The following is a 26,388-nucleotide window of genomic DNA, read 5'->3' on the forward strand; positions in this document are numbered from 1 at the left end:
TTTTGGCGGTGTTCTCCAGTGCCAACTCTTTGGCCCCAAGGACACCCCACGTCCTTAGAATTTATTTTCTCTCTTTTCCCCAAGCAGTAGTCTTGGGGATTCTCGTTTTGACCCATTTTTCTTCAGGACAAGGCACTAGCTGCTTGGTTTGTTGTTTCAGATGTTCGAGGAGCTCCACCAACTACACACACAAGGGTTCTACGCCTTCAATGCCGAAATTCTACAGATTGCTCGAGAAGCTGAGCAACACCCCAAGAAAGGGAAGCGAGTGGCTAGTAGCAGTTAAGCCCTCGTGGTGCGAGAGGATCATGCCCAGACGGCGACAAGACCCCTTCGAGTTGGCATCTATGAGGAAGCAGCAAACGAGGGTCTGGTGCCAATGGACAAACCCTACATCGCCGTGGGTGTAACACCCTGGTTAGCCAAGACCGCCACACTGTGTATTTTGAATAGTGCGTAACCTGCTAAACGGGTCTTTAGGCCATAAATGTTCATCTAAATGTGATAATGGGCCAGGGTTAAAATCTCGGTCAAAAGGAATGGATATTTTATTAAAAACGTTAAACTATACATGGGATCCCATAATAACGTTTACAAATTTGTTTACAGTTCCAAAATGGTCATTACAACTTGTTGAGTCTAGTTTTTATCATGTTTTGGTGATGTTTATAGTAGTCTTTTATTTTGTTTCTCTTTCATTTAGTGCGGATTTATGCTTTGTTTGTCTGTCTTTGTGAATATCAGGAAGAATTGAGCACTTGGAAGAAAATGTCAAAGAAATGGAAGAAATAACAAAGTTTTTCATCATATTTCGAGGAAGAATGGTTCTCAACATAATTTGGAAGTGTTGGTGAATTTTTGGGATGAAAACTCGAAAAATTGAAAAATCCCTTAAGAACCACGGCATGAGCAAAGTGGAGCCGTGGCTAGGTGGGAAACAGAACCATTGTTTTTAAGGAAATCCTCGGGCCGCGGCATGGCTAGAGAGGGCCGCGGCATAGATGGGCATTTTGCCCAGAACTCGTCGACGCGGGCCGCGGCATGGCTGACTAATGCCGCGGCATGAAGAGGACCTTTTGCTCAGGAAATTGGACACGGGCCGCGGCATAGTGTATGTAGAGCCGCGGCCCGCCTCTTTAAAATTTGAAGTCCTAGGTTTTAATATGGCGAAAAAAGAGAAGAAAAAGGGGACGTATGGATTGGGGATGAGAGCTGGTTTTGAAGGCTGAAGACTTAGAGTATTTCTACATGTTTTTCTTCTTCTTCCTGATGTTATCTTTAATTTTTGTTGTGATTAGCATTATGACTATGAACTAATTTTCTGTTTAGGATGTTTAATTGAAACACTTGAATCCCTGTTATGAACTAATGCAATTTCAATTTTCTTCTTCTTCAATCTTCTTCAATTCCATATAACCTGTTTTTATAGATTGATTATTGATTGGCCATCTTTAGTCATATACATATGTTTTTAAGTCAAAATCTGAGAAGTGAGATTTAATTTTGCTGTGGTTATATTGGACATAATTCTAATTTAGAATGAAAGTATCTGAATTAATTGTGTAACTGTTATTAAGTTGTCGAGATTAATGCTACCTTTGTGGTTCAATTTACCATAGAAATATAGGAAATTGTCACCTAGGTTGAGTTTATAATTCATAGTATGATTATAGGCTGCTGTATCAACTTGTTAATTGAATTAGGTAAAAAGAAGAAGAATTCACACTTTGCATTAGGGAATAATAGGGAAGATAGTTGATGAGATTGAATATCCTAATTGTTTCTTCAGTGATTACATTAAAAGTTTTACCATTAGTTGTTATCTCATTTAATTTTCAATTATTGTTTCTGCACTTTATAGTTTCTTTTGCTGTGTTTACAAAAATCAAGAATTTTAATTCATCAAATAGAACAAGAAATTAATTGACTGGTAATTGATAAATCAGTCCTTGAGGACGATACTTGGTTTTACCATTTTATTACAAATTGCGACTGTGTGCGCTTGCATAGCAAAAATATCGCAACACAACTCAAAAGTTACAATCCGCCGGTCTAAGCGGCAAAAATAGGGTTGAACCCTAGTTCCTCTGAGAAACCTTGGCCCTGGTGGTCAAGCGGTCGCATATGTACACGTCGCTACCTAAGCTCTCCACTCATGGCTGGGTAAGCTTTTCTTTTCCTTTACCTGCACCACATTGCACCCGTGAGCCAAGGCTCAGCAAGAAAACTTATTACTGCACGCATACAAGTACAATTAAATGATTATAGAATCATTCTAGGGCCCGCATCCCTAATCAGATGACCATAGAGTCAACCTGGGGTCCTTTGCCCTGAATAGATGACCATAGAGTCATCCTGGGGTCCTTTGCCCTAGCCATGTGACCATAAAGTCACCCTGGGTCTTTTTCCCTAGCTCTTAGTAACTAGCCATAGAACTAATCAAGCGCTTTAGTTTTCTACGATCATTGGGTCGGACGAGAGTGTAATGCTCTCTTGATTAGATATAATCATATCAACCAGCGCCCGATGCACTATTGCCGCTCTTGACTCATAAGTCAATGCTTTACGACCAACGCTCAGCACTATTGTCATTCTTGACTGATAAGTCAGTGCTTTACAATCAGCGCTTAGCGCTATTGTCGTCCTTGACTGATAAGTCAATGCCTTTCTCAAGTAAATAATACAACCAAGCATTCATAATGCAACATATATCCATATATAGAGCACTCAACATGCTTCATCAATAGTCATGTATGTCACATAATGGGTGCCTTTTTCTTACCTCAGGCTTGAGCGTAAAATAAATTAAGAACGACCCTTGAGCACGATCCTGACCTTGAGCCCTTAGCAGTAACCTAATCATAACCAAATATGAAATCCCATCAATAATGAGCAATTAAAGGTTCCCAGACCAAACCCTAGCCCCCGGGACCTCGAATTCTACCAAACTGGGTGGTAGAATCGATCTCGAGCCTTAAGGTTTTAAACCTCGATCTTAAAACCTATGTTGGCTTAATAGAACTAAGTGGGCTGCGATCTGCCCCCAAGGGCCGCAATGCGCCTCCTAGACAGAAAACCCCCTGTTTGGGTGCCAGGGGTGGGCCGCGACTTGCCCTTGAGGGTCGTAGCGTGCCATCAGGACAGAGCCTCTCTTAGGCCCTGGGGTTCGCACAAATCGCGGTGCCCAAGAACACGACCACGACTTGACCCTGTGAACCCAACACCCCTGTTTTTCCTTCAGCCCAAACTCAACCAAAAACACTTCCAAACAATCCCAAAATCAAAACTAAAACCTAGTACAACATTATCACCAAACCAACCATAAAACCCAAGCTTTAAAGCACTCAAAACACTACCAAAAACCCAATCCCATAACCAAGATTTCAAGCTTAAGATTATCATAAAAATGGAGAAATAACTTCAAAATTCAAGCTTAGAATCATTACCTCAACCACTGAGTTATCCCTTAGCTTTACCCAATCAAGAACCTAGCTCAAACTTAGCTTCAATTCTCTTAAATTCCAAGCCTTCCCCAAGAAAAACAAAGAGGAAATGAGAGAGAGAGAGTGTGTCCGAGAGAGAGAAAAAAGACTGCCCTGTTCTGCTACTTCCTTTGGTTCATTCTACAGCCTTCCCTTGGCTAAGTATAACTAACCTTTAATGGGAAATGACCAATACACCCCTAGGGCCAACCTTCTCTCTCAAAGCCCCTCAAGGGCAGTTTTGTCATTTGCCACCTAACCCGTTAATCATAATTAACATCTCGCAATTCCCATTACTCCCAATGTCCTCAAATAATTACCAAATCATTTCCCATTACTTGCTCAATACCGATAATGTATTAAGTACCAAATTACCCCTAGGCTCACCCCGAGCCCGATATTTGACCTCGTTATGACTAAACCGCTAACTTGCTTCCTAGGATTGCCTCATGCTGAGTAATTCAAATATATCCACATAATAATGTGGTCTCACCCATATATCACATACATGCACATAAATATACAAATACGCCCTCAACGGGCCAAAATTACGAAAATGCCCTTCTTATAAGAAACGACCCCATATATATATACAAATACAACCATATAATAATACAACCCACATAAATCATGCATATAAACATATAATAACACATTAAACCAATTATTGCCCTCCTGGCCCCCTAATCCAGGCACTAAGCCATATTAAGGAATTTGGGACGTTGAGAATCTATCTCATCCACTACTAGACTTTTATGATTTTTAAGCCTTTGACTTCTTCTAGGTTCAAAGGGTTGCTTTACATCCTTTTGAGAATTCTCCTCTTGAGAATCAACTTTGGATATAGAAGCTTGAGAATTGTTCTCATATAACAAATTCTCCTTTAGAGATGTTGAAGCTTGAGAATTGTTGTCACATAACATATTCTCAAAAAATTCAACTTCTCTAGATTCAATCACAATATTAGACTCTAAGTCTAATAGCCTATAAGCTTTACTATTGTTGGCATAACCAACAAAAGCACACTTTATGGCTCTTGAACCTAACTTTGTTCTATTAGGTTCGTTTTTCTTGCAATATGCAAGACACCCCCACACTTTGAAGTACCCTATGTTGGGTTTTCTTCCTTTCCATAACTCATATGGAGTTATCTCATTTTTCTTCATCAGTATTCGATTAAGAATGTGACAAGCGGTTAAAAGCGCTTCACCCCATAAGTTGAAGTTCAACTTAGAAAGCACCAACATAGAATTTATCATCTCTAGATTAGTCCTATTTTTCCTTTCGGCAATACCATTGTGTTGTGGTGTATAAGGTGCAGTGTACTCATGAATTATACCATTTTCTTCACAAAATATATTGAATTCATTAGAGAAGTACTCTCCTCCTCTATCACTTCTTAGCACCTTGATCTTTTTATTTAGTTGATTTTCAACTTCTAATTTATACAATTTAAAAGCATCAAAAGTTTCATCTTTATGCTTTAAAAGAAACACATAGGTATATCTACTAAAATCATCTATAAAAGTAAGAAAATACCTTTTACCACCTCTAGTTAAAACACCATTTAATTCACAAAGATCACTATGGATTAAATCTAGTAAATTAGATGATCTTTCTACACTAGGAAATGGTTTCTTAATCATTTTTTCCTTAACACATGTTTCACATTTACCATAGTTTTTAATATTGCATGCAATCATACCACATTTAACTACTCTTTTCATGGTTGAAAAACCTATATGCGATAGTCTAAGATGCCACAAAAATAAAGAATCATACTCAACAATATAGGCGGAATTAGCATTTTTATTGATAACATTGAAAGTTACATCATTGGTGCACAATTTAACCATACCCTCACAATAGTACCCTTTTCCCAAAAATACATTTGATTTGGTAAGTATAAGTTTACTGGACTCAAAAACGGCTTTAATGCCGGGCTTGCCAAGAAAATCACCACTTACCAAGTTTCTACTCATTTCGGGAACATAAAGTACATTCACTAATGTAACTTTCTGGCTGGAGGTGAAAAAGACTTCAATGGTACCTTTGCCAAGTACCTTGGATTTGCCCTCATTGCCCATTTGAATCTCATGGTTGCCCTTTGACTCTTAAAAAGTCTTGAACAATGATTTTTCATAGGTGACATGGACGGTGGCACATGTATCATACCACCACCCTTTCACCTTGCCTTGGACCGCATTCACCTCACTAAGGGTAGCAACTATGTTTTCCTCTTGAGTTGCGTTCACCTTAGGTCCTTGTTGGTCTTTTCTATGCCTACACTCTCTAGCAAAGTGACCCTTTTTTCCACACACAAAGCAAGGACATTTCTCGCCCTTAAACTTGTTTGGGTTGGTTTTTGGACCCAAATGTTTCTTGTTACCCTTTTTCCCTTTGTTTTTGGGATGTTTTGGTTGTGACATCGCATTTTCTTTGGAAGTCTCTCCATTTGACCCCTCCACAAGTTTATCTCTACATATCGATTCCTCTTCGATTCGAATATGCTTTTGGATTTCCTCCAAAGAATAATCCTCATTTTTATGAAGGATTATTTTCCTATAGCTCTTCCAAGTTGGTGGTAATTTAGCCACTATAGCACCAACTTGAAAGGTCTCGGGAAGCTCAATCTTTAAAACTTTCAATTTGTTAACAATTATTTGCAATTCATGAATTTGAGGAAGAATAGGCTTATCACCAAAAAATTTGAAATCAAAGTATTGAGATATCAAAAACTTTTTTGTACATTCCTCTTCCGCCTTGAACTTTTTCTTAAGTGCATCCCATATCTCCTTGGCCGATTTGGTCTCGGTGTAGAGTTCATAGAGCCTATTGGAAAGAGCATTGAGGATATGACCCCTACAAAGAAGATTGTCCTCCTCCCTCTTCCTTCTTTTCTCCACCTCCTCGGGGGTGTCCTTGTCGGATGGCGTTGGGAGATGTTCTAGAGTGGATTCTAGAATGTAGGCGATTTTGAGAGTGGTCAAAAGGAATCTCACCTTGTCTTGCCACCTAGTGAAATTGGACCCTTCAAACCTATCCAACCTTAATAGGTCTTGATTCATGATTTTTATGGTCTCACCTTCCATTGAAACAAACAAGGGTAAGCTTTTGAATGTTAGGAAAAATTAGATTGCCTCAATGGAAATAGGTAAGAATATTACAACTCTATGCAATAATATTACAAATAAATAATGATTGATTAAAAAGAGTGTTACAACTCTATAACTAAAAATACAAATAAATATTGAGAAAGAAGAAGAAGAGGATTGAAATAGAAAATACAACTTTTGACAAAAAGATACAAATAAACTTGAGGTAGTAAAAAGAAAGATGTAGATGGGATTACAACTCTTAAGCAAAGATACAAGTAAATATAACAAGAATGATAATAACAAAAACAATAGAAGAAAATAAGAACAAGAACAAAGTAATAAGATACTCTCACTCACACAACCAAAGTGAAGAGTGTTGGGGATCACCAACTTGAACAAGGTTTGAAACCTTTGTCCAAAAGCTTATTTCCCCCTAACTCAAGCACTAAGGGATCTCTCTCAGATTTTGGAAATGCTTTCTAGAATTATCAAGCCTCAAGGTGTTTCTAGCCATGTGCTCTAATGGATAGAAATGTTGTGTCTTTCAAGTGAGCTATAGGCTCCTATTTATAGAGTTTAGAGACACCCTTTGAATTTCAAATTCCACCAACCCCCATGGCTGTTACCAATGTTTAATTGGATTAATAAGGAATTAAAAATGAGATTTGAGAGTTATTTGGATTTTTTGAGCCGTTCAACAAAGATTGAAAAAATTGAAAAAAATGGTCAGTTTTGGCCTGTGGCCACGGCCAGAGACATTAGTGGCCGCAGCCACTACTCTCTGTCCCACTGGCCGCGGCCACTGACCATTTTCAGCACTTAAAAATGTGTTATTTTTCCAAACGGTTCCAAACCCTCCCAAATGATTTTGTAACTCCCAAAACACATTATTGGGGTTAAAATCATATCTCTAACGGCCATTTCACATATGGCTTTATGAAATTCATCTCAATATTGTGTAACACCAAATTTACACAATAAAGGGTAATATTTGGAAGTTACAAATTGTAACACCAAATATGTTACATTATTTGGATATATCTCATATCTAAATATTGTAACTCTCTATTATATGTTACAATATATGACACTCTTTGTCACACTTATTTAATCTAAAAAATTATATTATAATATAATATAATATTACATTATATTATAAAATAATATAACAATTATGATGTTCTATTTATTCATCTTCTTTATTCTAATCTATATAATGTTTGATTAATGCTAGTAAATATCTGATCAATATTTTCTTGATTTATGATTTTGATTCAAAATTCGAAAGATGCGAATTGAATATGCTATCGTTATATAGACATAGGTTACATATTGGACGAAAGTATATGTAAGGCTTGTGTAGCAATTAGGTTTCTATGCTTAATGCCTGCTATGTGTTTAAGTTTATCACATAGATGTAGAAAACCTGCATATAGGTTGAGATCTTATAGCTTGAAAAAGAATAGGAATCGATTTTTGTTAACCTGCTATTAGATTAAGATGAAAGAAATTTAGAACTAAATATTAAAAATTAATAGAATGAAAAGTTGATGAAGTTAATACCCTAAGTCTTTTATATTATTGATTTTTATCCTTTGATTAATTGTTTTGTTTACAGTTATTGAAATTGTGCTGGTAGTTAGATTTATCCATCTTAATTTTACTTGCCAAATAGAAAGTAAAGAGAAATTATTGGTAATTGGGTTATAGTCTCTGTGGGAACGATTCTTATTTACTATCTGTATTACTTGAATCGATTGTGTATACTTGTGTATCATAATTTATCGATCATGTTTTTGGTGCCGTTGCCGGGGACTTAATATCCAATATCAAAATTAATTGTGTTTTTGTTCTACTTTGTTTTTTTTTCTTTTAGTACTCATTCAGATCGAGGTTGTATTGTTTTTTTAGGAATTATTGGTATATGCGATGAAGTAGACAAAAAGAGCTCATACCAATTTGAACTTGAAAGAACGTGCAGACAAAACCGAAAGATAAAGAACATGTTGGATTTTTCCATGGCTGAGAATCAAGGAAATGCAGCAATCAATGCTGCTAATGTTAATAATATCCCAAATATTACAGAGGTTCTAGTGGAACGAGGACCAAGAACACTTAGAGACTATGTACTTCCTACTGTCATAGGAGTGCATTCATGCATTAGACACCCCACTATTGCTGCAAATAATTTCGAGATTAAGCCAACAATATTACAAATGGTATAGTCTACTGTTCAGTTTGGGGGGTTTCCCATGGAAGTTCCAAATTTGCACATAGCCAATTTCCTGGAGCTATGTGCAACATTTAAGATGAATGGGGTGAGTGACGATACGATTAGACTCAGATTATTCCCATTCTCTCTACGAGACCGGGCGAAGAGTTGGATAATTTCATTGCAAGAAAATTCTATCACAACATGGGAGGAGTTAGCACAGAAGTTCTTAGCAAAGTTTTTCCCTCCAACAAAAGCTGCAAAGTTGAGAGGGGAAATTAAAAACTTCTACCAGACAGAAGGAGAATCATTGTATGATGCATGGGAAAGATTTAAAGAGTTATTAAGGAAGTGCCCACATCATGGTATAGAGAAGTGGATGCTAGTCCATAATTTTTATAATGGGTTGAATGGTACTACTTGTACCATAATAGATGCTGCAGCAGGAGGTGCGTTCATGAGCAAGAGTGCTAATGAGGCATATGAATTGCTAGAGGAGATGAAAATGAATAATTACCAATGACCAATTGAAAGGGGACAAAAAAAAGAAGCTGGTTGGTATGATTGAATTGGATGCTATTTCCAGGCTTACAGCGCAAGTGGCAGCTTTAACGAAGCAGTTACAATAGAGCAACCTGTCAGCCCAAACCATGCAAGTTCAGATTTTATGTGAGGCATGTAGGAATGCTTATCCATTAAATCAGTGTCTTGCCATGGATATGAATAATATACCTATGGAACAAGTCCAAGCTATAGGAAATTTTCAAAGACCAACCAACAACCCTTTTTTGATGTTATATAACCAAGGGTGGAGGAATCATCCCCACTTCTCATGGACAAATAATCAAGCTGCACAACAACCTTTCCCTCAAAGTCAGCAACAATACCCACCTCCACAGCCACAACCACATCAACCAACACATATGAAAGAACCTGAGGCATAGTCCGATGTACTGAACCAGTTCATGACAGAAACTAGGGCATCTATCAGGAGTTTGGAGACTCAATTAGAGCAATTGGCTACTTTAATGACAAACCGTGCTCAAGGGATCTTACCAAGCACTACTGAGGTAAACCCAAAAGAGCAATGCAATACAATATCCTTGAGGAGTGGCAAGGAGTTAAAAGAGCCTAAAGTGGTTGATAAGGAAAAGGAAGTGAGTGGGTCTAATGTTACTCAGAACTTAGAGAAGCAGCCGGAAATAAGCATAGATCACCATATAAGATCCCATATCCTCAGAGGCTTCAAAAGAATAAGTTTGATAAGCAGTTTTCTAAATTTTTGGATATCTTTCGAAAGCTACACATCAATATCTCGTTTGTTGAGGCACTGGAACAAATGCCAAGTTATGTGAAGTTGATGAAAGAAATTTTGTCAAAGAAAAGGAAGTTGGGGGACTATGAGATAGTGGCACTTACTTAGGAGTGTAGTGCGATAATTCAAAAGAAACTACCTCCCAAGCTTAAAGATCTTGGTAGTTTTAATATCCCATGTTCTATAGGGGGCTCAGTGGTGACAAAGGCTTTATGTGATTTAGGGGCCAGTGTGAATTTAATGCCTCTATCAATCTTTTGGAAGTTGAATTTGGGAGAAGCTCGGCCTGCTACTGTGTCTTTGCAAATGACAGATCGCTCAGTCAAACATTCTCATGGAGTGATTGAGGATGTATTGGTGAAAGTGGATAAATTCATCTTTCCTACAGATTTTATTATTCTAGATATGGAGGAAGATGAAAATATTCCAATAATACTTGGAAGGCTAATCTTGGCTACTGGTAGGGCTTTAATCGATGTACAAAAGGGTGAGTTAAAGCTGTGAGTGCAAAAAGAGAAGCTAACATTTAATGTTTTTGCAGCAACGGAAATTCAAACTTGTTGTTGAGTAGAAGTGGTAAAACGAGGAGAGAACAAGTTAGAAGTCTCTAAGAAAAGATCCATGGCTAAAACTGGAATGCGAAAAGTGCGTCATCGCTTAAAAAATTTCTTTAGTGAGAGGATTCGAATGTTATATGAGCGGGGTAAAATTCCACCGGTTTATAATAACAAGAAACGAGGGCAAACTCATGACACTATGGATCTCAAGGATGTGAGGGGAGGACTTGGTCCAAGTTGAATATGAAAGAAAACAAGCATCCGACTAAATGACGTTAACGACAACGTGTTTGGAGGCATTCCAATCTTTTGTTTGCATTCTTTTTATTAGTTTTATTTAAGTTTTGGATTATGAACACTTTAATTTTAGTATTTATTTTTATTTGATTTAAATTTCTATTAAATATGAGACTAATTTGAGTTACAGCACTACTTCGGGCTCCAACATAATGAATTATGGGCTACCTCCAAAAATTTTCTTTCCCCACTTTCGATTCACCATCTCAATCCATATTATGTTAAGTAGTCTAGGGTGCCAACTAAGTTTCTTTTCCTTAGATTTTATATAAACAGTGGGGACAATGTTTAGGTTAAGTTTGGGGGAAGGGATTTATTATTTTGTATATGTTATGTTATTTTGTTAGTTGTGTTGTGTTGTATTTGTTATGTTTTGTTTAGGTTGTTTAGAGTGTTAGTTGAATCAAGTTGACAATGATTAGCCAATGATAATATGATTGAATGATGTGCTGTATAAATTAAATGGGAATGAAGCTATAAAAATCCGTGTGCTAGGTTGAATATTTCTGTCCAACTTTTACTTTGTCTACTTAAATAATTGAGAGCTTAATCATGATTTTTATAAAATTTTGTGTAATTGAACAATTTTTATGCTTGCTGAATTTTGAAAATGAAAAAAAAATTATGAAAATGTTGTTATCCTAGAACTTGTTTGCTTGCTGTTTGAGATGAAATCCTAGATGATGCATGCTTAAGAAGATGATTTAGGCAATTCTTTGAAATGTTTAAGCCTTTCAAGCTAACCTTGATGTATTAAATCCTTAATTACCTAATTTTGAGCCTACTATGATTCTCTTTGTTTGACACTTATTTTGAGCTTATTTGAAACTTTGTTATTTTCCTTTCCCTTTGATATACCATGAGCATTTGAAAAGTGATTGGGGGATGGTTTGTAATGGGGTTTATATTTGGAAATTTGTGTTGATAGAAGAAGAAGAATTGAGAGAGAAAGAAAGAAAAAGTATATTGAATATGAACTACACTCCAGTTGAAAATACAAAGAAATAAGTTTGGGGGAGTGTAGTATCATTAGAAAAAAAAAATCAGTTTATGAATTCTCTCTCAAAATAAGAAATATTGGGAAATTTGGGATTGATTTTTGGGTTTGTGAGTGGGCAAAGGTTGAATTGTTTGGTTGTGTGCTTATGGTATATTTGAGCCTAAATGACTTTTTCATCTACCATTACCTAAGCCCTTTAATTATAAGCTGTGAAAGTCCTTATGATTTATAAGCATGTTTTGTCTACATTAGTATAGATTAGTAAGTATAGCAAGCTTATAGGATAATGATATTAATTTATTGTAATGAAAAAAAATGTGGTGAGCATGATTTGATTCAAATGCATTTTATTTATTAATCATGATTTTGAGAGCTTTTATTTTGTTTGGACTTAAGTGAATTGGAAGAATGTTTTGACTGAAATTTTGGATTGTAAGTTAATTTTCTTGAAGATTATATAAGTGTGTTAGTCATCATAGCTTGAGGCGTGAATTATTGTTGAAGGCTTGATTCAAGTGTGTTTGTTGCTTAGGTTTTTAGTCTAGTCTATTTATTGTTGTGTTCTTTACTCGAGGGCGAGTAAAGAGTAAGTTTGGGGGAGTTTGATAACTCCATTTTGGTGTTGTTTTAGGATGTGTTTTTTTTGGTAATCTTGAGTTTGATACCCTCCGCTAGGCGTGGTACTCTGCGATGTTGCCCTAACTCCATGCCCCCATGTGATCGGAGACTAGTCTGCGTTCACTTTTCCAGGGTAACGAGCGGGTGCTCTACGAGTAGTACATACAAAAGAAAGGAAACTAACAAATATAAGCAGGATCTCAAATTTTTTTTACCGTGTTTTGACTACAGGGTTTCCATTAATTGTGCTCAGAGGCTACAAGGAGATTACAAAATAATTAAATTTATTGTTCATATCACTGGAAATACTGGCGAAGATGCTCGACATTCTAGGCATGGGGTATTAGTTCCCCATTTATTTGGGCTAATTTGTATGTCCCCGGACATACAACGCTCTCAACTTGGTATGGGCCGGCCCAGTTAGGTCCAAGCACTCTCGCACCGAGGTCTTGAGTGGCTAAGAAAACTCTTCGCAACACTAGATCCTCGACCCAAAATTTCTATCCTACACTTTAGAGTTGAAAATCTGGCTACTTTCTGTTGATAGGATGCTACTTGAAGCTGATAAACTTCACGGAGCTCGTCCACAAGGTCGAGGGACTCTCGGAGTAAAGCGTGGTTTGTTGTCAGATCATACGAATCCTATCGGTGCGTGGAGATTGCTGCCTCAACCGAGAGCATGGCCTCATACCCATAGGCCCTAGAGAATCGCGAGTGGTCGATGGAGGTCCTGGCAGTGGTGCGGTAACACCACAATGCCTTAGGCAACTCCTTGGGCCAAGCGCCATTCGCCTGTTCAAGCCTTTTCTTCAAGGCGGCTTTGAACATCTTGTTGACTGCTTGCACCTACATGTTTGTGTACAGGTGGGTCACAGAGGAAAAGCTCTTAATAACCCCATGCCACTGGAAAAATTTGGTGAACACCTCACTGTCAAACTGCAGGTCATTGTCAGAGACTATCTTTCTCGGGAGCCCGTAGCGGCAAACGATGTTCTTTATAACGAAGTCCAGTGCCTTCTTGGAAGTGATTGTAGCGAGTGGCTCATCCTCGACCCACTTCATGAAGTAGTCGACCGCCATTGTTGCATACTTCACTCCTCCTTTTCCAATGGGTAATGTCCCAATAAGGTCAATGCCCCAGACAGTAAAGGACCAAGGACTGGTCATCTGGGTGAGCTCATTTGGAGGAGCTCAAGGTATATTGGCATAGCATTGGCACTTGTCACACTTCTTGACATAGTCCACTGTGTCTTCGTTCATGGTGGGCCAAAAGTATCCTTGTCTCAAGATCTTCTTGGTGAGGCTCTGCCCCCAGCGTGGTTCTCGCAAAAGCCCTCATGCACCTCTCGGAGTATTAGACCGACTTCTTGCTCAGACACACATCAGAGCAAGGAAACAAATATCCTCACTTGTACATTCTGTTATCTATGATGACATACCGATCTGCCTGGTAAAGCAGCTTTCGAGCTTCTTTCTTGCCCTGCAGTAACTCACTAGAGACAAGATATTTCACTATAGGCTCCATCCAACTGTCCTGGGGTTGGACTGCTTCTACTTCCTTGGGAGCTGAGATGCTCGGAGAAGCCAAGTAATCAATGGGGACTACATTGATCAGTTTAACATCCTTGGTTGTTGCCAGCTTGGCCAGGGCATCAATGTTAGAGTTCTGTTATCGTGGCACTTGTCGAATGGTGAATTTTTTGAAGCTGTGTAGCATTTCTTGGGTCCTCGCCAAGTAAGCGGCCATTTTTGTCCCCCAGGCCTGGTACTCCCCATGTATCTAATTAACTATTAGCTGCGAGTCACTGAAAATCTTGAGGCTCTTGGCCTGGAGCTCACGTGCTACTCAAAGCCCAATAATAAGCACCTCATACTCTGCTTCAGTGTTTGAGGCATCAAACCCGAATCTTAGGGCACTGTGAACCCTGTGACCCTTGAGGGATACCAAAATGAGGCATGCTCTGGCACCATTTTCATTCCATGATCCATCTACATATAGCTTCCACGTAGGCCCAAACACTTGGGGCGTCCCTAGGTCTCTAGTGGTTTCTGGTGCACTCGACGATGAAATCTGCCAGTGTCTGTCCCTTTATGGAAGTCCTCGGATGGTAAGTGATATCAAACTGACTAAGTTCAATCGACCACTTCAGGAGTCTTCTGGATGACTCTGGATTTTGGAGGACCTGTCGCAAGGGATGGTTCGTGAGGAGCTTGATGGGATGCGCTTGGAAATAGGGCCTTAGCTTGCAAGAAACTACCATTAGGAAAAAGGCCAGCTTCTCCATGAGCGGGTATCTAGACTTTGCTTTGACGAGTCTTTTACTTACGTAATACACAGGATGCTAGACATGGCCTTCCTCGCGCACTAAGGTGACACTATTGGCGCTCTCTGAGACAGCCATGTAGAGCAAGAGGGGCTCTCCGTCTACGAACTTTGAAAAGTTAGGTAGGTTTTCCATGTGCGTCTTTAACTGCTAGAACACTGCTCACACTCATCCGTCCATCCAAACCTCTGACCTCCTCGAAGTATGTTGAAGAACGGGATGCACTTGTCAGTTGCCTTGGAAACAAAGCGACTTAGGGCAGCTCCCGGTGAGGCTCTGAACATCCTTATGCTTTCGGGGGGATAACATATTGACCAGGGCTTTGATATTCTTGGGGTTTGCCTCTATCCCTCGAGCACTGACAATAAAGCCCAGGAACTTCCTGGAGGAAACTCCAAAAGTGAACTTCTGGGGATTTAGTTTCATCCCAAACCTGCAAAGTACTAAAATACTTTCGCTAGGTCTGTTATGTGGTCAAGGGCTGCTCTAGACTTACTAGCATGTCATCTACATAAACCTCCATGTTCTGTCCCAAATGTTCCTTGAACATACGGTTAACGAGCCTTTGGAAGGTGGCACCAACATTCTTCAGCCCGAAGGGCATCACTTTATAGTAGTAAAATCCTTTATCAGTTTGGAAGCTAGTGTGTTCTTGATCTGTGACATGCATGGAAATCTAGTTATAGCCCAAGTACGCGTCCTTGAAAGACAAGAGCTCGTACCCGGAGGTGGCGTCGACCATCTGATCTATTTTTGGCAACAGGAAACAATCTTTAGAGCAAGCCTTGTTGAGGTGAGAGAAGTCTATGCAGGTCCTCCAGGTGCCATTTGGATTGGGCATAAGGACTAGATTGGATACCCACTTGGGGTATTGGGTGTCCCAAATGAATCCATTTATGTGTAGCTTGTCTACTTCTGCCTTTAAGGTTTCAGCCTTGGTCTGGTCAAACGTTCTCCACTTTTGCTGAATCGGAGCGACGTTTGGATCAAAATTCAAGGCATGAAAAATGATATTTGGGTCAATGCCAGTCATGTTGGAGTGAGACTAGGAAAAAACATCTTGATTTCCTCGGAGAAAGCCCACCAGTGCTTCTCGGGCTTCTGCCTTCAGATTTTTTCCGACCTTGGTCTTCCTTTCGGGGATGGAGGAATCGAGGGCCACTTCCTTGACTTCATCCATGGGCTCGATAGCCCTCTCTTCCTAAACCCGCAGGTCCAACTCGTTGGTTTCATCAACCCGAACAACATGCACTTCCACCTCCTCGAGAAGAGGCTGCTTAGGAGCCAACACCTCGACCACCATTACTGGTTACCTGAGGGACACATTGTAGCATTTCCTCGTCTCTTTTTGGTTTCCTCGGACTGTGCTAATCCTCGAATCCATGGGGAACTTCATGCACAAATGCCGAATGGAGGTAACCGCCCTGAACTCCACTAAGGTCGGATGCCCAAGATGGCGTTATACGCCGAGGAGCAATCCACCACCACGAAGGTGAAATACTTAAAATCTTGGCGAAGCGTCTCTCCAAGCATCACTGGCAGCTTGATCTTGACCATCGGTATGAGACCTTCCCCCGAGAACCTATATAGAGTTAAGGTGCATGGGGACAAGTCGCTTGTGGTTAGCCCGATCTTCTCGTAGGCTGACTTGAATAGGATGTTCACTTAACTTTGTCCACCAAGATTTGAGCCACCATTTTATTGGAAACCTGGCTCTCGATCACCAAAGGATTGTGGTGTGGAAAGTGCACTCTATGGTCCTCAGAGAATGTGAGGACTTGGTCATCCATCCTCAGCATATGGGCTAACAATTGAGTTAATGCCAACACCTCACCGTCATGGTTTAAAGCCCACACATACTTATTCTACAAGCCTCAGGAGGTGCCCCCCCAAGCGGGGTCCTCTGGATATGGTCCCCACATGTCCATTCACTTGGGGGAGGTTCGTGGACTATCTGCTGTTACGGAGCTGCGTGTACTGTACTTGGAGTTTGGGGGGGCCACGGGCTGTGCGGGTGTTACCACGGTCGGGGCCTGAGCCTGGTGTGCCCTATCCCGAGCATACTACAGAAGGTGTCTCAGTTTGATGAGGTTTTCGATCTCATCTTTGAGTTGGAGACACTCATTGGTGTGGTGCCCCACATCATTTTGAAAATGACAAAACTTGTTGGGATCTCACCTTTCCCTGTCTCTCCGAATGGGCTGTGGCTTCCGATAATGGACGTACTGTTCTATGGCCATAAAGATGTTCTCCCGACAGTCCACTAAGGCAATGTAATCGGAGTATTGTGAAACTTACTTCTTGACGGGGGCAGTTCCCTGTCCTGTCTACACTGTCCCATTTCCCTTGGGATTTCGTGTAGGGAAAACTTATACAAGATCTTATTTGTTTTCATGTACATCATATGTTAAACAAATTAATATAAGAAAACCTAGAACATGTTTTTATAATTTAATTTAAACAGAGATGATGATAAGAACACTTACATTATGTGTAGCGGAATGAATAAGTCATTCCTTCAATTTCTCTAACCCTTGTATCCATTATGTCGCAAGATATCACCAAGAAACTGAACCGTTCTTCAAATTTCTTCACAACCTTCCAAAGTATCTTTAGAATCACCTAGACTATAGTGGGAAATTCTCAACACATGAGATAGATACAGAGAGAAGAAGAGAAGAGAATATTGAGGCTTAGAAAGGGATTTTTGCTGTAGAGAGAGTCTAAAACCCTTAAGCATCAAGAATATATCTTCTGATCATCCATTCATCTTTTGATCATATTTTTCAACTCTCACTTAGCATTCCTTTTATAGGCTCAATTAGGTCACTTATTTAATTAAAAAATTAATAAAATAATAGGTAATATTATCCATTAGGTGAAAATTATCATGGGCTTTAGGCCCGTAAAATTTCCCATTTAATTATAAGCCCGTATTATTTTCTATCGATTAATTAATTAAATAAATATTTAAACCCTTTATCAAATTAATTATTTATTATTTGAACCTTGATTTAAACTTATTTATTAATTTAGACACTGATTTGTCTTAATTAATAAATCAGTCCTAAAATATATATTTTTTTCTTTCTCTAAATTGCATAACTCTATGAAACTATCCAAAATTAAACTGGTCAGCTTTGATAATTCTAATTGATAATTAAATCAATTAATTGAGACTATCTAGGTGATTTTATCCAGAGTACAGTGGGGACCATGTGCCTATGAAATCAAGCTCCAATAAGTTATCATAAATTTAACAAATAAGTTTACTAACTTATTAATCCCTTGTGACTCCACTAAAGACTTGGAATTGCACTCTTGAATTCATAGAATGCTTTATAACCAATATAGATACATTATTAGTTATCCGTTGTTACAACCATAATTATCACTCAATCCTCTATAGATAGTCTACAATGAGATGACACTAAAAATACCGTTTTACCCCTCATTGTATTTTATCATTAAAATACTTAGTTCCTTGTAAATGATATTTCAGTCAACTAATATTAATTACTGAAATGAGATCTCTATCATTTAGCATCTCAAACCAAACTAAAAGGAAACCGTCATTTTACTTCTTCATCAGAAGCTATAGATGTTCATATCTATGATTAACACACCTACTCAATTATACTATCGAGTTCCCAAGATGTAAGTATGGGCTAATTCGTAGGGTACGCTGGTAACGAACAAGTCAAAGAACTCAAATAATACAACCAGTTAGAATACTAACCTCTCAGAATTGAGATTGAATTGACCTATGGTCAACTATATGATATGACTAGAATAGATAATAACGGTATGTTTACTTATCTGATCTACTGTCAATATCGGTCCAGTCCGATGTAACAAATACATTTGATCTTATCTACTTTGCCAATGTTATGGAAAGAACATAACACGACAATGTGTAAGTAGATTATATCGTAGATTGGCAAGTCAGTGTAAATCTTGTGCACTGACTAATCTTAGGACTAACTTATGTTTGAACATATAATCATATTTATATTCCACCGTGATTACGTCACTATAAATATGATTTGCTATATGCTTGAGATTTAATAGAAGTTTATATTAAACAAATAATTATGAAAATAAAACATGTGAGCAAAGTGATTGACCAAGTCAAAATTGATTTCTATTCTTTTATTGATAATAAAATGAGATTACAAAGAAATTGAGTTTTAATTAGGGCATAAAACCCCAAAAAACTCCTACTTGCACTAATTGAAACTAATGCCTTAATTATACTAATCCTATTTCCTTGATATGCTTATCAAATGTAGCTTCTAGTTGTGTCTTTGTAAACAGATCCGCAAGATTGTCTTAAGATAAAATATTCATAACCTTCACATCTCCCCTAGCCATATATTCTCGAATTATGTGATACTTCCTTTCTATATGCTTACTCCTCTTGTGACTTCAAGGTTCTCTCGAGTTGGCCATCGCTCCTGTGTTGTCACAAAGAACATAAGCAGTTTATCCATATCTGGAATAACACCAAGATTTGAATAGAACTTCTTTAGCCAGACTATTTCCTTTACTGCTTCAGACGCAGCTATGTACTCAGTCTCCATGGTGGAATCTGAGATTGCAAACTGCTTTACGCTTCTCCATATCATAGCTCCACCCTTAAGAGTAAACACCATTCCAGAAGTAGACTTCCTGTCATCGACATCAGTCTGAAAATCTAAATCGGTGTAGCCTACATTATAGACTAACATGTAATCCCTATTCTGCCTTAAATACTTCATAATATGCTTAGCTGTTATCTAATGTTCGGTCCTTGATTTTACTGATACATGCTCTCTGCTCCCACGACATAACATATATCTAGTCTAGTACACAACATAGAATACGTCAAACTTCCAACTGCAGATGCGTAAGGAACTTTTCTCATTGTATCTTCCTCTTCAGGAGTCTGGGGAGACTGCTTCTTTAAAAGATGAATTCCATGGCGAGACTGTAGACGTCCTTTCTTGGAATTTGTCATTGAGAAACGTCTAAGCACTTTATCAATGTAAGCTGCTTGAGATAGAGCTAAGAGTTTGTTCTTTCTATCCCTAATGATCTAGATACCTAGAACATAACTTGCTTCACCCAAATCCTTCATCTAGAATTGAGTGCTCAGCCAATTCTTCACATCTGATAATTTCTTAACATTTTTTCCAATGAGTAAGATAACATATACATAAAGAACCAGGAATACCACTATGTGATTTCTCTTCAATTGGTAAACACAAGGCTCATCAATATTTTGTTCAAAGCCATAGGTTATGATTTTCTCATCAAGCCTAAGGTTCCAGGAACGAGAAGCTTGCTTAAGTCCATAACTGGACCTATTCAACTTGCAAAAATTTTCTTCTTCTCTAGGTACTTTAAATCCTTCTGGCTGATCCATATAAATGACTTCGTCAAACTTCCCATTAAGAAAAGATGTCTTGACGTCCATTTGCCAAATCTCATAGACGAGAGCGGCTACTATGGATAGGAGGATGCAAATGGACTTGAGCATGGCTACCGGACTAAAAGTTTCCTCATAGTCCATGCCTTCTCTTTGGGTATAACCTTTTGCCACTAATCGAGCTTTATAAGTTTCAATCTTTCCATCAACACCTCATTTGTTCTTGTAGATCCATTTGCACCTTATGGCCCTAAAGTCACTAGGTGCTTCCACAAGAATCCAGTTGGAATTTGAGTACATGGACTCAATTTCCTGTTTCATGGCTTCGAGCCATAGTTCCTTTTCAGGGCAAGCCATTGCCTGTTTGAAAGACAACAGATCATCGTCACCAGTGCACCAACAACCATATTGGTTTCACCATCCAAACCATAGTGAACTGAGTTCTTAGAAACTGATAACTCTACAAAATATAGTTATTTTACCATAATTTATATGCTAATTGTTGCTTAGTTCTTAAGTTTTTAAGTAATTTATTAAATTTTTAAGTAATTTTTAATTTATTAGTCTTATTGTAATTTTTTTAGATTTTTATATGTTTTTATAGATATTTTATTGTAATATTTTGTAGTTTAATTATTTGAAATTAGTGTTGTTAAATTAAAAGTTGAAAATGTGATTTTATTGAGCTTAAATGTCAAAGTAAATTAAGTTTTAATTAGTATTTCATGGAATTTATGTTGTATATTTCATTATTGAAAATATTTAGTTTTAACTTAATTTATTTTTATTTTTTGTAGGGTTTTAATTTGAATTTTGGTGCTTGAAAATTCAGAAAAAGAAAGAAGTTAAATTTGAAAGAAGAATGAGAAAATTGGCATTTATGAAAAGCCAAAAGGAAAAGCCTCCTCACCTGGGCCCAAAGCCTTCAGCCTCCAAAGGCCCACGCCTGATGCTTCCTCCACGACCCAGCCTGCCTGCGCTTGCCCCAGCAGCCGCCCCGCCGGACATGCACTTGTCTCACCAACCTGCCTACCTAGCCTCCCAGCAGCCTTTCGGCCTGGCCCGCCTCCTGCAGCATAAACTGCCTAGCTCACACCTGCCAGCCCCCCTGCAACCTAGCTTCCCAAAGCCCCCAGCCACCTGCCATTTTCCTCTTGAGCCCACAATTGTCCCCTTGTCCCAATGTCCAAAAAGGCCACCTTTTTTTACCCAACTTTCCTACATATTTCACCACAAAATCATCATTACACCATATAATTTACCTCTACATGCCATATTTACTTTATTTAATTAATTTAATCAATTTAAGTTGATTATTTTAATACTCTCATTTTGGCTATAAATATGTAATTACAAGACCATTTTTGGTGTGCTTAATTTTTGGTTACTATCATCTTTTCTACTCTTTCTCTTTACATTTCTCTCCTCCTTTCGGAAGACCATTTTGTGCCAAGTATGTATTTCTTTTGTAATATATTTTGGATTCTTGTTATGTGCTTATAATATTTTCCATAAGATTATTAAGATCATGATGAAGCAACTTGTAACTAGATAGTATTTATTGTTGTATGTTGATGTTGAGTCTAGTTTTTATCATGTTTTGGTGATGTTTAAAGTAGTCTTTTATTTCGTTTTTCTTTCATTTAGTGCGGATTTATGCTTTGTTTGTCTGTCTTTGTGAATATCAGGAAGAATTGAGAACTTGGAAGAAAATGTCAAAGAAATGGAAGAAATAACCAAGTTTTTCATCATATTTCGAGGAAGAATGGTTCTCAACATAATTTGGAAGCGTTGGTAAATTTTTGGGATGAAAACTCGAAAAATTGAAAAATCCCTTAAGAGCCACGGCATGAGCAAAGTGGAGCCGCAGCTAGGTGGGAAACAAAACCATTGTTTTTAAGGAAATCCTCGGGCCGCGACATGGCTAGAGAGGGCCGCGGCATAGATGGGCATTTTGCCCAGAACTCGTCGACGCGGACCGCGGCATGGCTGACTAATGCCGCGGCATGAAGAGGACCTTTTGCCCAGGAAATTGGACACGGGCCGCGGCATAGTGTATGTAGAGCCGCGGCCCGCCTCTTTAAAATTTGAAGTCCTATGTTTTAATATGGCAAAAAAGAGAAGAGAAAAGGGACGTACGGATTGGGGATGAGAGCTGGTTTTGAAGGCTGAAGACTTAGAGTATTTCTACATGTTTTTCTTCTTCTTCCTGATGTTATCTTTAATTTTTTTTGTGATTAGCATTATGACTATGAACTAATTTTCTGTTTAGGATGTTTAATTGAATCACTTGAATCCCTGTTATGAACTAATGCAATTTCAATTTTCTTCCTCTTCAATTCCATATAACCTGTTTTTATAGATTGATTATTGATTGGCCATCTTTAGTCATATACATATGTTTTTAAGTCAAGATCTGAGAAGTGAGATTTAATTCTGCTGTGGTTATATTGGACATAATTCTAATTTAGAACGAAAGTATCTAAATTAATTGTGTAACTGTTATTAAGTTGTCGAGATTAATGCTACCTTTGTGGTTCAATTTACCATAGAAATATAGGAAATTGTCACCTAGGTTGAGTTTATAATTCATAGTATGATTATAGGCTGCTGTATCAACTTGTTAATTGAATTAGGTAAAAAGAAGAAGAATTCACACTTTGCATTAGGGAATAAAAGGGAGGATAGTTGATGAGATTGAATATCCTAATTGTTTCTTCAGTGATTACATTAAAAGTTTTACCATTAGTTGTTATCTCATTTAATTTTCAATTATTGTTTCTGCACTTTATAGTTTCTTTTGCTGTGTTTACAAAAATAAAAAATTTTAATTCATCAAATAGAACAAGAAATTAATTGACTGGTAATTGATAAATCAGTCCTTGAGGACGATACTTGGTTTTACCATTTTATTACGAATTGCGACTGTGTGCACTTGCATAGCAAAAATATCACAACAAGTTTTTGGCGCCGTTGCCGGGGACTGAAAATAATTATCAATATCAGTCTAATTAATTTTTATTCTAATTTGATTTTAATTTCTCTTGTTTCTAATCTGTTTAGTGTCTTAATTTGTCTATCTCAGGTGAATTTTGGTATATGCGTGGCAGAAAAGGAAAAGACACACTTGTTCCTCTGAATCCTGAGATTGAAAAGTCTTGCAAGCAAATCAGAAAGAACAAGAGGGAGGCCCAGAAATCTGTGAAGATGGCACAGAATGAAGGGGATGGCAGGAATGTTCTAATTCCTGGAATTGTACAAGGGGGTCAGGCTCAGAACAATGCTGAGAGGAGCCTGAGGGATTATGTACTAAAATAGTATATGCCCACCAGCTGTAGAGGCCAACAACTTTGAAATCAAGCCCGCTATTCTACAAATGGTGCAGTCCTCTGTGCAATTCAATGGGTTACCTTCTGAAGATCCTCACACCCATTTGTCCAATTTTCTGGAGTTGTGTGAACCTTCAGATATAATGGGGTGAGTGACGATGCAATTAAGCTGAGGCTTTTCCCATTTTCTCTGAGGGACAGAGCCAAAAGTTGGCTGAACTCGCTGCAGCCAAATTCTATTGTCACCTGGCAAGATCTAGCTCAGAATTTTTTGTCTAAATTCTTCCCTCCGTCCAAAGCTGCTAAATTGAGGGGAGAGATCAATAACTTTTGCCAGAATGACGGAGAGTCATTGTATGAAGCTTGGGAACGATTTAAGGAACTCTTGAGAAGATGTCCTCATCATGGCATTGAACAGTGGATGCTAGTACATAATTTCTACAATGGTTTATGTCCTACAACCAGAACCATTATTGATATTGCAGCGGGTGGCACTTTTATGAGCAAGAGTGCAACTGGTGCTTATGAGCTGCTAGAGGACATGGCCACAAACAATCATCAGTGGTCTGAGAAAAGATCATCAGGAGTCAGAAAGGTAGCTGGGGTGCATGAGCTGGATGCAATCACTGCTCTAACAGCGCAAGTAGCCTCTCTGACAAAGCAGTTACAATAGAGCAGTGTATCTGGTAATGCGGTTCAGATGGCAGTGAGGTGTGAAATGTGTGGTGGTGCTCATTCTGTCGATCAGTGTCCTATCAGTATGAATAATCACACTCCTATGGATCATGCTCAAGTCCAAGCGGTGGGAAACTTTCAAAGGCCACTCAATAATCCATTCTCCAATACTTACAATCCTGGGTGGCGAAATCATCCCAATTTTTCGTAGAAGAATAATCAAGGCCAAAAACCTCAGTTTCAGGGCCAATTTCAGAATAACATGCCTCAACCACCTATGCATCAAGCTTCGTCATCACAACAGCCTAGGCCTCAACAATCAATGCCTCAACCTGAGAGGCCTAATGAACTGCAAGCTGCCTTGTTGACTCTCACCAATACTCAGACTCAATTTATGACTGAGACCAGATCCTCTATTCGAAACCTTGAGACACAAGTTGGGCAGTTGGCCAATATGCTCAATAACAGACCCCAAGGAAATTTGCCCAGTAATACTGAAGTCAACCCCAAGGAGCAAGTTCAGGAAATTACTCTGAGGAATGGGAAGCAAACTGAGCAGCCTAGACCTCCACAGGCAGTGGTTCAGAATAAAGAGATGGGTGAACAGTCTGATTCAGAAAGGGTTACTAAAGACCATCAGCAGTCAGAACAGAGTCTGCCAGTTGTTATTGAGCAGCCAGTTCGAGTTCCATACCCTCAGAGGCTTAGAAAGACTACACTTGATAAAAAAATTTCTAAGTTTCTAGAGGTGTTTAAAAAGCTGCACATAAACATTCCTTTTGCTGAGGCCTTGGAGCAAATGCCCAGCTATGTTAAATTCATGAAGGAGATTCTGTCAAAGAAAAGGAGGATGGAGGACTATGAGACTGTAGCACTCACTGAAGAGTGCAGCGCGATTTTACAAAGGAAGTTACCCCAAAAGCTGAGAGATCCGGGGAGCTTTACCATACCTTGCACCATTGGAAAGTTTGAATGCAAGCACGCCTTATGTGATCTGGGGGCAAGTATCAATCTGATGCCCTTATCTGTGTTTGAAAGACTTGGTTTAGGGGAGGCAAAACCAACAACTGTCACTTTACAGCTCGCATACCGATCGTTAACACATCCACGAGGTATTATTGAGGATGTTCTTGTGAAGGTGGATAAGTTCATATTTCCAGCTGACTTTATTGTTCTGGATATGGAGGAGGACACAGATGTCCCAATTATTCTCGGTAGGCCATTTCTAGCCACAGGCCAAGCTCTTATTGATGTTCACAAAGGAAAGCTTAAGCTTAGAGTTCAAGGAGATGAGGTGGTCTTTAATGTCTTCAAGTCTATGAAGTATCCGGTGGCTAGTGACAGTTGCTTTAGTGTGGATGTGATAGAAAAGGCAGTCTCCAAGAGAAGGATGAGCAGTGATGCCTTAGAGGCAGTATTATTGGGTGATGAGGGCGATGATGATGATGATGCTGAGATAAGAGAATGTGTAAACTGGATAAACTCTTTCTTACCATATTGGAAGAAGTTTCAAGAATTAGCAGATGCGACTGATAAACCGCTAACCTCCATTCAGCAGCCACCACCATTGGAATTAAAGGTCCTCCCAGATCACTTGCGATATGCTTATTTGGGAGAGAATGAAACCTTACCTGTCATTGTGTCAGCTGACCTGTCAAAGATAGAATTGGAGAAACTGTTGAGGGTTCTAAGGGAGCATAAATTGGCCATTGGGTGGACCTTGGCAGATATTCGAGGAATAAGCCCATCGATAGTGATGCATAAAATCTTATTGGAGGAGAATAGCAAGCCATCCATAGAGGCCCAATCCAGCCATGAAGGAAGTAGTACTGGAGCAAATTCTTACATGGTTGGATGTTGGGGCGATCTACCCAATTTCTGATAGCGCATGGGTGAGCCCTGTGCAAGTGGTACCTAAGAAGGGTGGAATGACTGTGGTGAAAAATGAGAACAATGAACTCATTCCAACGAGAACTGTAACGGGGTGGCGGATTTGTATAGACTATCACAAGCTCAATAAGGCAACAAGGAAGGATCATTTTCCTTTGCCTTTCCTTGATCAGATGCTTGA

At 38.7% G+C, this 26,388-nt stretch overlaps 2 non-coding genes across 2 annotated transcripts; both read right to left on the reverse strand.

The window, feature by feature from the left end:
* Positions 1–9,054: 9,054 nt before the first annotated feature.
* LOC133799035 (small nucleolar RNA R71) lies at positions 9,055–9,161 on the reverse strand. Its single transcript, XR_009876244.1, has one exon. It is a non-coding gene; the product is annotated as a small nucleolar RNA R71 (small nucleolar RNA).
* Positions 9,162–23,946: 14,785 nt separating this feature from the next.
* LOC133798891 (small nucleolar RNA R71) lies at positions 23,947–24,053 on the reverse strand. The gene has a single exon (XR_009876107.1). It is a non-coding gene; the product is annotated as a small nucleolar RNA R71 (small nucleolar RNA).
* Positions 24,054–26,388: the final 2,335 nt, after the last annotated feature.

This window comes from Humulus lupulus, chromosome 8 (genome assembly GCF_963169125.1).
Source record: "Humulus lupulus chromosome 8, drHumLupu1.1, whole genome shotgun sequence".
NCBI lineage: Eukaryota > Viridiplantae > Streptophyta > Magnoliopsida > Rosales > Cannabaceae > Humulus > Humulus lupulus.